We start from the raw sequence: 12,753 nt of genomic DNA on the forward strand, positions 1-12,753 counted from the left end.
TATGTTATTCGTAACCTTCTATACTGTTACTCACAATAAAAGAATCCATTCCTTTCTTAAATTCATTCAGTGAGTTGGCCATCACCACTTCCTCAGGAAGCGAATTCCAGAGCCTCACTGCTCTTACCATGAAGAACCCTCTTCTATGCTGGTGCAGAAATTGTCTTTCCTCCAAACGAAGAGAATGCCCCCTTGTTCTTGTTACATTCCTTGGTACAAACAGTTAATTGGAGAGATCTCTGTATTGGCCTCTGATATACTTGTACATATATATTAGGTCTCCCCTAAGTCTTCTCTTTTCTAGAGTAAATAGACCTAATTTTGATAACCTTTCTGGGTATTGTAGTGAACCAACTCCATTTATCATTTTAGTAGCCCGCCTTTGAACCCTTTCAAGTTCAGTAATGTCTTTCCTGAGCACCGGCGTCCAAAATTGCACACAATACTCCAAGTGTGGCCTGACGAGTGATTTGTACAGAGGGAGAATTATGTTTTCATCTTGTGTCCCCAGACCTCTTCTAATGCATCCCATGACCCTACTTGCTTTGGTGGCAGCTGCCTGACACTGGGCACTCCAATTTAGCTTCTTATTGACTAAAATGCCTAAGTTATTTTCCATGTCTGATTTCCCCAGCAGTTTCCCATTTAGTAAGTAATTGTAGCATCTGTTTCTCCTTCCCATGTGCATAACCTTACACTTATCTGTGTTAAACCTCATTTGCCATTTTTCAGCCCAATTCTCCAATTTACTCAGATCTGTCTGTAGTTGCTAACTGTCCTCGTTTGTGTTAACTACCATACATAGTTTTGTATCATCTGCACATACTGATATTTTACTGTGTAAGCCATCCATTAGATCATTAATAAATATATTAAATAGCAGGGGGCCCAATACAGAACCCTGTGGTACCCCACTAGTAACCCTGGCCCAATCTGAGTATGCACCATTAATAACCACTCTTTGTTTTCTATCACTAAGCCAGCTTCCTACCCATCTACACACATTTTCCCCTAGCCCAAGCTTTCTCATCTTACTTACCAATCTTTTATGTGGAACAGTGTCAAATGCTTTAGAGAAATCGAGATGAATGACATCCAATAATTCTCCTTGGTCCATTTGAGAGCTTACATCCTCATAGAAGCTGATCAGGTTAGTTTGATAGGAGAGATCATTCATAAATCCATGTTGATATGGAGTTAAACATTTATTAACATTGAGATATTCCATAATGGTATCCCTTAGAAACCCTTCAAAAATTTTACCCACAACAGATGTTAAGCTTACTAGCCTATAGTTTCCAGGTTCCCTTTTACACCCCTTTTTGAATATTGGTACCACATTTGCTTGCAGTCAAAAGGAACAGACCTTGTTTCTATAGAGTCTTTAAATATAAGGAATAGAGGCCTGTCTATCACATTACTTAACTCCCTTAATACCCAAGGGAGAATGCCATCAGGTCCTGGTGATTTGTCAATTTTAATCTTACTAAGGTGGTTCTGCACTTCTTTCTGGGTTAGGCAGGTAATACTTAATGGGGAGTTTACATTATCACTCTGCATTTCCCCTGGCAAATCCTTTTCCTGTGTGAACACTGTTGAGAAAAAAGTATTCAAAACATTTGCTTTTCCCACATCGCTCTCTATGATTTCACCCTCATTGTTCTTTAAAGGGCCGACACCATCAATTTTAATCATTTTACTGTTTATATAATTAAAGAATAGATTGGAGTTTGTTTTACTTTCCTTAGCAATGAGTCTCTCAGTTTCCACTTTTGCTAAATGTATTTGTTGTTTACACATTTTATTTTTTTCTCTATAACTTTTTAATGCTTCTTCATTGCCTTCTTGTTTTAGCTTCTTAAATGCCTTGTTCTTGTTATTTATTGCCCTTTTTACATCCTTATTTAGCCACATTGGTGTTCTCCTGTTCCTAGCCCTTTTATTTCTGTATGGTATAGCTAGCTCGCAGTGGGTGTGTAAAACTGATTTAAATATTTCCCATTTATTTTCTGTGCTCCTATTTTTGAGGACATTATCCCAATCAATTCGGCGAAGGTCCTCTCTAAGCTGATCAAACTTTGCTTTCCTGAAATTTTTTGTAACCCCCTTCCAGGGCACCTTACTGAAGGACAAGTGGAATTGTATTATATTGTGGTCACTGTTCCCTAGGTGCCCATCGACTCGTACTTCTGTTATTCTATCTGGCCTGTTGCTTAAAATTAAGTCCAGAAGGGCCCTGCACAAGTTGTGACAGATAATTATCCTTGGTCACTGACAGAAATTGGTTTCCTTTCTGAGATAGGCAGGTTTCAGTTTCCCAGTCTATGTTGGGGTAGTTGAAGTCCCCCATAATAAAAACCTCATTGTGATTTGCTGCTTTGTCTATTTGTTTCAATAATACATTTTCAGTGGTTTCTGTTATATTTGGTGGCTTATAACAAACCCTTATGAGGATTTCATTACTTTTCCCTCCTTGTATCTCCACCCATAGAGACTCCACCTCTTCATTTCCCTCTTGTATATCTTCTCTTAGTGTGGGCTTTAAAGTGGACTTTATATATAGACAGACTTCACCCCCTTTTCCATTTTTTACGATCACTCCTAAACAAATCATATCCTTGCAAGTTAGCCGCCCAGTCATAGCTGTCGTCTAACCATGTCTCAGTTATTCCTACTATGTTGTATTTTTCCTCATACATTACCAACTCCAGATCTTCAATCTTATTGGTCAGGCTTCTTGCATTGGTCAGCATGCAGGAAATAAGTTTTGCTTCCTTTTTCTTAGCGTCCTTCTGAGAACCCTGTCTTGGGTCCTCTTTACCACATCTAGTATCCTTGATTAGTTTGTCCTTCTGCTGCATGTTCTTGTCTGCTGTTTTTCCTCCCATCCCCTCTTCTTCTAGTTTAAAGCCCTCCTGATGAGTGTGGCAAGTCTTCTGGCGAATATGTGTTTCCCAGGTTTTGTGAGGTGTATCCCATCTCTTGCGAGAAGTCCATCGTAGAGATAATTCATGCCATGGTCCAAGAATACAAATCCTTGCTGCCTGCACCACCATCGTAGCCAGTTGTTCACCTCTAGTATCCTAATCCACCTTCTGATGCCATGACCATCGACCCATCGACTGGGAGGATTGATGAGAAAACAACTTGTACATTCCGTTCCTTTATTTTCTTCCCCAGAATTTCAAAGTCTTCGCAGATAGTTGGTAGGTCATTTCTTGCCGTGTTGTTTGTGCCTACATGTATCAGTAGGAAAGGGTAGTCGTCCTTGGATTTGAGGACAGTTGGTATCCTGTTGGCCACATCCTTGATTTTTGCTCCTGGGAGGCAGCATACTTCTCGTGCGGTTATGTCCGGCCTGCAGATAGTTGCCTCCATGCCTCTTAGTAGTGAGTCGCCCATAACTACCACTCTTCTTTTCTTTCCGGACACACTGCTTGTTGCTCGTGAGTGTTTTTGAGTGTCATTTGTTTCCGCTTTTGTTGACAGAGTAACTTCTTTTGTTGATAGTGTGTCTTCTCTTGTAGATACGGTATCATCCTGAGCTGTGCCATTATCGTTCTCCAGCATGAGGGCTTCATATTGGTTGCTTAGCTGTGTGGGTGGTGATGACCACTTGATCCGATTGCTTCTTTTCGTCACATGGCTCCACGTTTCAGCCTCTGTATGTGCTCTGAAGCTTTTCTCACTTTCCGTATCCTGAATGGTTGCTTCTGCTTCATCCAAGAAGTTCTCATGTTCTTTAATTACCTTCAATGTTGCTATTCTTTCTTCCAGTCCCTGCACCTTTTCCTCTAAGAGGGCAACAAGTTTGAATACAGATATGTCTCTAGCCAACCTTACCATTCTTTTTTGAATATTTGTTTCTATATTCTTGATTAAAGGTATATATTTTATTTTGTTAGACAGTGAATTTATTTATATGGTAGATTTAAATTTGGGATCCACAGTGACTTGGATCCACAGATCCACTCAGTGATTTGTCTAAACTGCTGTTAGGAAACATTTTAACCTTTCAGGTGAATGAATTAAGGCAAAATAGATTGTAAAAAATGAAAAATTACATGTTTTTCTACTAAAAAATTGCTTTAGCTGCAAATATTTCATTTTCACAAAAGATATTAGGAGAAAATGGACCCTGAAATGTATTATTCAACTTATAGTGGAATAGATGGTGGTCACATGTCTCATTTGCAGAACCCCTGAAGTACCAAAACAGCAGAAACCCCCTAAAAGTGACCCCAGTTTAGAAACTAGGTACTTTAGAGGAGTTTTTAAAATGTGGATGTGAAAACAAAAATTTATTTTTTTCCTCTAAAATGTTGTTTTAGAACTAAATTTGTAATTTTCACAATGGATAATAGGAAAAAATAGACCCCATAATTTTCTATGCAATTTTTCCTATACTCAATGATACTCCAAATGTGGTTAAAAACTGATGTTTGGGCACATGGCAGGGTTTGGAAAGGAAAGGGAGCTATTTGATTTTTGGAGCATGAATTTGTGTAGAATAGATTGTGAATGTGAATATCATGATTTATTTACAAAGTCCTTGATTTGTCAAAACAGCAGAAACCCCTAAGTGTCCCAATTTTGAAAACTAGACCCCTCAAGGAATTCATCTAGGGGCATACTGCACAATTTTATCCCACAAGTCATTCAAAATTATTTAGAACATTTAGATGTGTAAATAATTTTTTTTCTGCTAAAATACTGTTTTAGCACCAAATTACAAGAGGGGTAATAGAAAAAAATGGATCCATAAATGTGTTATGCAATTTCTTCCAAACACAGTGATACCCTATATGTGGTCAAAAACAACTCTTTGGGCACATAGCAAATCTTGAAAAGCAAAGAATGCTTTTACATTTTGGATCACAAATTTTTACACTCTGTTGCATTTTTAGAACCTCTGAGGTGCTAAAAAAAACCTAAACCCACTATTTACCTCATTTGGAAAACTAAACCCCATAAGGAATTCAACTTGGGGTTTTTCTGCAAAACATTTACTTTAGCCTCAAAGTTTTAATTCACACAAGGCGTAATAGGAGAAAATGGACAGGACAATTTGTTATGCAATTTTTACCGATTGTGGCAGCATCCCTTACAGTACTGCTTGAGCACACAGCAGGGATCGGATTGGAAGGAGTGCTCCTTGGCTTTTAGAAAGCAGATTCCTTTTGAATAAATTGTGGGTTCTATTAGCTGAGCTTCTGAGGTGCCAGATAAGCAGAATCCCTCACAAGTGAGCCATGTTTCCAACTCCACTGCTTAAGGAATTCATCTAGGGGTGTAGTGAGTATTTTGAACCCACAGGTGCCTAACTGAATTTTATAATATATCGACGTGGAAATATAAAATTTTATCGGTATAAATGTAATTTTTTTATTAGCTGCAAATTTGTCAGTTATACAAGGATTAATAGGTGAAACTGGACTCACAATTTATTTCACAATTTCTCCCGAAAGTGGTGATGCCCTAAATGTTGTCAGAAACTATTGTTTGGCCACACATCATGACTGAGAAGAAAGGAGGACTATTATAGCTTTGGAGGATAGATTTTCCTAGACTAGTTTGAGGGTGACATTTGCAGAGGCCCTAAGGTGCCAACACTAGGGATGAGCAAATCCGAACTGTAATAATAGTTATATATAAATACCTGGGGAGTGTGCCGCACACCCAGGCATTATCCACCAGGTATTTATATATCACTATTATCTTTTTCTCATATTGCACCTTATAATACTTGCATTTCCTTGCTGTTTACATAGGTCTATGATATTCTATACTACACATTGTTTCTTAATTTGCTGTTAACCCATTGATTGAGCAATTATTGCTATATATACAGTAGGCTAATTGATTGCACTGCCTTACTATTATTGGGGATCATAGCAAATTTTTGCACTTTAAATCACTTTCTGCAGATATGTACATGTTGATATACCCTCTATCTTATTAGGTGCATATATCTTTTTCTGCTCTAAGATTCATACTATTTACCTGGGAGCTTTGTGTTTTGGCTAGGTTTATCTTTTTATGGTAAAACAAATATTTTATTTATCTCTGTGCGGACACCCTTGTGTGATGGTATAATCTATTACCATGAACAGTTGTGGCCAAAAGTATTGACACCCCTGCAATTCTGTCAGATAATACTCAGTTTCTTCCTGAAAATGATTGCAAACACAAATTCTTTGGTATTATTATCTTCAATTCATTTGTCTTAAATGAAAAAACACAAAAGAGAATGAAGCAAAAAGCAAAACAATGATAATTTCACACAAAACTCCAAAAATGGGCCAGACAAAAGTATTGGCCCCCCAGCCTAATACTTGGTTGCACAACCTTTAGCCAAAATAACTGCGACCAACCGCTTCCAGTAACCATCAATGAGTTTTTTACAATGCTCTGCTGGAATTTCAGACCATTCTTCTTTGGCAAACTGCTCCAGGTCCCTGATATTTGAAGGGTGCCTTCTCCATACTGCCATTTTTAGATCTCTCCACAGGTGTTCTATGGGATTCAGGTCTGGACTCATTGCTGGCCACCTTAGAAGTCTCCAGTGCTTTCTCTCAAACCATTTTCTATTGCTTTTTGAAGTGTGTTTTGGGTCATTGTCCTGCTGGAAGACCCATGACCTCTGAGGGAGACCCAGCTTTCTCACTCTGGGCCCTACATTATGCTGCAAAATTTGTTGGTAGTCTTCAGACTTCATAATGCCATGCACACGGTCAAGCAGTCAAGTGCCAGAGGCAGCAAAGCAACCCCAAAACATCAGGGAACCTCTGCCATGTTTGACTGTAGGGACCGTGTTCTTTTCTTTGAATGCCTCATTTTTCTCCTGTAAACTCTATGTTGATGCCTTTGCCCAAAAAGCTCTACTTTTGTCTCATCTGACCAGAGAACATTCTTCCAAAACATTTTAGGCTTTTTCAGGTAAGTTTTGGCAAACTCCAGCCTGACTTTTTTATGTCTCAGGGTAAGAAGTGGGGTCTTCCTGGGTCTCCTACCATACAGTCCCTTTTCATTCAGACGCCGACGGATAGTACGGGTTGACACTGTTGTGCCCTCGGACTGCAGGGCAGCTTGAACTTGTTTGGATATTAGTCGAGGTTCTTTATCCAACATCCGCACAATCTTGCATTGAAATCTCTTGTCAATTTTTCTTTTCCGTCCACATCTAGGGAGGTTAGCCACAGTGCCATGGGCTTCAAACTTCTTGATGACACTGCGCACGGTAGACACCGGAACATTCAGGTCTTTGGAGATGGACTTGTAGCCTTGAGATTGCTCATGCTTCCTCACAATTTGGTTTCTCAAGTCCTCAGACAGTTCTTTGGTCTTCTTTCTTTTCTCCATGCTCAATGTGGTACACACAAGGACACAGGACAGAGGTTGAGTCAACTTTAATCCATGTCAACTGGCTGCAAGTGTGATTTAGTTATTGACAACACCTGTTAGGTGCCACAGGTAAGTTACAGGTGCTGTTAATTACACAAATTAGAGAAGCATCACATGATTTTTCGAACAGTGCCAATACTTTTGTCCACCCTCTTTTTTATGTTTGGTGTGGAATTATATCTAATTTGGCTTTAGGACAATTCTTTTTGTGTTTTTTCATTTAAGACAAATTAAATGAAGATAATAATACCAAAGAATTTGTGTTTGCAATCATTTTCAGGAAGAAACTGAATATTATCTGACAGAATTGCAGGGGTGTCAATTCTTTTGGCCACAACTGTATGTTTGTTTCAATAAAGGTATTTTAATTTAATCTTATCGTTCCCACATATTTTAGTCCATATGTTCAGATTTTCTTCTTATTGATGCACTCAAGTTTTTTGAATAGTCTGCCATTCATTCTTTTGCTAATATACACCATGGACACGTCATCTGTACTCACTTTGGGTTGGTATGTGTATATACATTTATTAGCCAAGTCCAGTACATATTCAATCAACGCATGTCAGTGAGATTACTGTGCTAAAAAGCCTCTGTGTGTGCTAAGCACCCCTCGCCTGTGGGAGTACTGTGTCTTTAAGACTCTATGTGTACTCTGTACCCCTGCTTGTGGGAGTGCTGTGCCAAAAAGCATCTGTGTGTATTCTGCACCCCTGCCTGTGGGAATTCTGTGCCAAAAAGCATCTCTGTACTATGCAGCCATGTCTGTACAAATAGTGGGCCTAAAAATAATTCTACTCTACCTCTAAGCCTGTACAAGTTTTGGCCATGCCTGAAAAAGTAATTATACTCTACCGCTGTGTCTGTACAAGTTGTGGCCAGGTCTAAAAAATAATTTTACTCTACCACAGTGTCTCTACGAGCTGTGGCCATGCCTATAAAAAATATAGTCTATCACTGTGTCTGTAAAAGTTGTGGCTGAACCTAAAAAATATTTTTACTTTACTCCTGTGTATTTGTGAGTTATGGCTATGCCTAAAAAAATATTTATACTCTACTGCTGTGTCTATATAAGTTGTGATTGGGACTAAAAACAATTTTACTCTATCACTGTATCTGTAAGAGTTGTGATCAGGCATAAAACATAATTATACTCAACCGCTGTATGTATGAGTATTGTGCTTTGTTGGTCAACCTGCTCCTTCTACGTGCTGTGACAAAGTCACTGGTAAAGTACTGGAGGGGAAATATGTTTCAGTGTGCCTAATGGTGTCAGTGATATAAAACCCAGAATTTTTCCTCCAGCACACAAGTGTTTTGAGTGGTTAAGTTATTTGGTTAATATGCTGGCTTTTATGTAAGAATCCATAGAGCGGGTGGGAGGATATCCACCTTATCTTCACCCCATGGTGTGGTCTGGGGCTTAAGTAGCTGGCCTCTAGAAGGCAGCAGTGTTCAGTGTCTGGAGAGAAGCCCTCCAGAGAAGTGGTTTGTGCTTATGCTAAAACCTGAACCATGTGTGTTCTGCTTCGGTGAGTGGGAGGAATCTCGCTCTCAGAAGGACTGTGCTTTCTTCTACCATTTTGTTTTCCTGTTTTGCCCAGAAGGCTGTATTTGTTTTATTACACCTTGGTTTATGCTGTCCATAATAAACCAAATAAAGTTCTTAAATCCACAGTGTTCCCGTGTCTACCTCCGTGTACAGCCAAGTGAGCCGATCTACCACAGTGCCCAAATACAACACTTTACTAGGGTGCACAGGCAACAGGATGTTATGCATCATTTCGTTGGACCAAATACCGCTATATGAATTGTGAGACCAGAACATGTTGAGGCTGTGTTAGATTGGATGGCTAAGGGTGCCTCCAGTTCCTCCGCATTATCTTCCACCTAGTCCACTGCAGAAAGCACAGAGTTGGCACCTGAGAGCCATGGTCATCCAGCTTCCACCTCACCCCCTTGCAAATCAGTAAAGCAGTTTGAGCTCCAAGTCATGCAGCAGTCACTTCTATTTTTGATTACTCTGCTGGTTGTGGTTCTTCCGTGGGCCATCCACCTGGTCTTGCCAAAGAAGTGGAAGATATTTACTGCTCAGATGCCACTTGTTTTGTTGGAGAATGAGTATGTGGAAGGGTTAGTGTACATGGTCAGTGGAACATTGCAGCACATCTCTGATGATGATGAAACACAGATTCCAACTGATGCATCTTTCTGCAGTGTGCAGACGAGCAAGGAGGGCAGAAGTAAGGACTTGGAGGAAGATGATGAGGGGGATGATGAGGTCCTAGACCTCACATGGAGCGAAGGCCATCCTAGTGATGTGTACGGTTTAGAGGAAAAGGAGGTGGTCATGCTGCCCCAGCAGCATAGCAAAAGAGGGCGCAGGGTACAAATGTACAGCTTGCAGCCCCTAGCAAGTACATCAGCTGCTACTGCCACTGCCACAAGGAAATGAGAACAAAACCAGCTACAAGGAGCTCCATAGCATGGTTTTTTTCCAGACAATGTGCTGACAACAAGTGATGGGTAGTTTGTACGCTTTTGCCATCACAACATGAAGGTAGGCAAAAATCTTCTGAACCTGTGCACCACCTGCATGATGAGGCATCTGAATTAAAAGCATGAGGTGCAGTGGAGAACACACCTGAAAAAGCAGCCTCCTCATTCTCCATCTTCTGCTGCAGTAGTGGCCTCTTCCTCCCACTCATGATCAACAGGGCCACTTGCCTCCTCACAAAGAGAGGATGTGACAGCACCACCACCAGCAGTGTCACTGAGCATCTCCACACCATCCCATGGAAGTGCTTAGATCTCCATCTCCCAAACCCTTGAGAGAAAGAGGTAATATCAACCCCTTCCCATCCAGGAGCCATGGTCCTGAATGACAGCATTTCCAAATTACTGGCCTTCAAAATGTTTTCATTCCGACTGGTGGATACAGACACTTTTAAAAACTGATGGCGGTGGCTGTTCCATACTACATTGTTTTCAGCCACCACTACTTTTCCATGCAAGACATCCCTGCCCTACACACACATGTTGCAGATGAAATCAAGTGTGCACTGCACAACGCCATCAGTGGCAATGTCCACATAACCACCGATATGTGGACCAGTAAGCACGGACATCACATTTCCCTAAATGACCACTGGGTATATGTAGTGGCAGCTGGGCCTGAGGTGGAATGTGTGCTAGTGCATGTCTTACCATCAGCGAGGATTGTTGAATGTTCCTCTGTCCAGGTTGCCACTTCCTCCTACTCTGCTTTCTCCACCACCTCCTCATCTGATCACAGTAAGACCTGCACCACTAACTTCATCACAGCCAGGGGGAAATGACAGGTGGTGTTTCTGAAACTCATTTGTTTGGGGGATAAATCCCACAACACACAAGAGGCAAGAGCTGTGGACGGGGCTCAAACAGCATGCAGATGAGTGGTTGGTGCTGCTGAACCTCAAGCCCGGACTGGTGGTGTGCGATAATGGACTAAATCTCGCAGCAACTCTGGGCCTACTCGGTTTGATGTACATCCCATGTCTGGAATATATGTGTTGAACTTGGTCATGCAGCGCTTCCTTAAAAATTATTCAGATATGTCAGGGCTGCTGCTGAAAGTCCGGGCAGTGAGTGGGCGCATTCAGCTTTCTCACCTTGCTGCTGCTCACCTGTTTGCGCTGCAGTGTCACGTCTGCCTTCCTGCTCACTGACTGATATGTGACATACCAACAAGGTGGAATTCCAGCTTGTATATGCTGGAGAGACTGTACGAGCAGCAGCTGGCAATAAGTGAAGTTTCAGCTGCAGCACGCTAGCTTGAGCCGCTATGTAGAATAACACCACTTCACCAATGAGTGGGCCTCCTTGAGGGACGTGTGTGCCATGTTGTACAGCTTCATATACTCCATCAGCATGGCCAGCGCTGATGACTCCAACATGACATGAGCCTTCCACTACTATTGCCTGCTAAAAAAACACTACATACGATGATAGATGAGGTGATGGCACAGGAGGAAGGGGAGCAGGAGGAACAGGGACGATTCACATTATTAGGCCTGGTATCCACACATGTTTCGAAGATGGGTTCCTATACTAACATCGGCTAGGTACACAACTGTGTAGCCAAGGGACAGTTTTGGAGGATGAGGAGGGGGAGGAGAAGGAACCTGGTTCACAGCGGGTGGCACTCAAATCAGCTCACGGGCATCAATGGAGCATAGCTGGGGCAATACAGAGGACACAGACCATACATCTCCCACCGCGAACAGCATCTGTTTGTTCATAGCCATTGTTGAGAAGCTAACATTTATTAAATTTAACCAGGCGTGGATCTCACAGCACTTGTTCATAGCTTTGGCTGACTAGGCAACTATACCAGCCAAACCCAAACAGTGTACAACTTTATTTGACATTCGTTTAATTTTGGGGCCTCCCCAATTGAAAAAAAACAGTGTTAGCTACCTCCTCGACTGCCTGTTCAACCTAAACGGCCATGTCCACCTTCACAAACTCCACCTCCTCCACTTGGACCTCCATCTTCTGGGTCTACATTGTTAATTTTTGTTTAGCTATTTCTATATTCTTTTAAGTCAGTTCTATAATAAATAAAAAAACATGAAAAAAATTAGAAAAAGAAAAAAATAAACCAATGCTAGATTACTCCTTCCTTGCCTCTTCACCTACACCACCACGTCCTCCTCATCCTCCTCTTGGACCGCTACTTCCTGGGTCTACATAGTTATTTTTTGTTTAGCTAATTCTATATTCTTAAAAGACAGTTACATTAAAAAAGCATGAAAAAAAAGGAAGTTGCACAATCCTGCTGACAGGTTCCATTTAATAAATAGGATTTCCCTCATTTGTACTGTACAACAGCACCTTTTGAAAAATGTTGTTTTATTTTGTTAGGATAGTAGAAGATTTAAAAATGTAGCAGTATTTTTAATTTTTTTCAAAGAAATTTACAAAACTTATTTTTATAGGGACCTCTTCAGTTTTGAATACATATTGGAAACACTCAAATATGATACTATTCTAAAAGCAGCACCCCTAAACATTTTCTAAATTGCTTTAAGGTACTTCATTAACCCTTCAGGTGCTTTTTAGGAATTAATGCAAAGTGGCATGACAAGAATGAAAAAGTTTATTTTTACCACCTAAATTTTTATAACTTCTGAACAAGCTGCTATAGGCGGCAGACTCTAAAGCCCCCTTTACATTTAGCTATGCACCAGCGATCCCGACCACGATATGACCCGGTCAGGATCGCTGGTGCATCACTAAATGGTCGCTAGTGAGCTGCCAAACAGGCAGATCTCACCAGCGACGTAGCAGCGATCGGCGGTTGTTACT

Source organism: Dendrobates tinctorius, unplaced genomic scaffold (genome assembly GCF_039654945.1).
Source record: "Dendrobates tinctorius isolate UK_male_01 unplaced genomic scaffold, ASM3965494v1 ptg000250l, whole genome shotgun sequence".
NCBI classification, from domain to species: domain Eukaryota; kingdom Metazoa; phylum Chordata; class Amphibia; order Anura; family Dendrobatidae; genus Dendrobates; species Dendrobates tinctorius.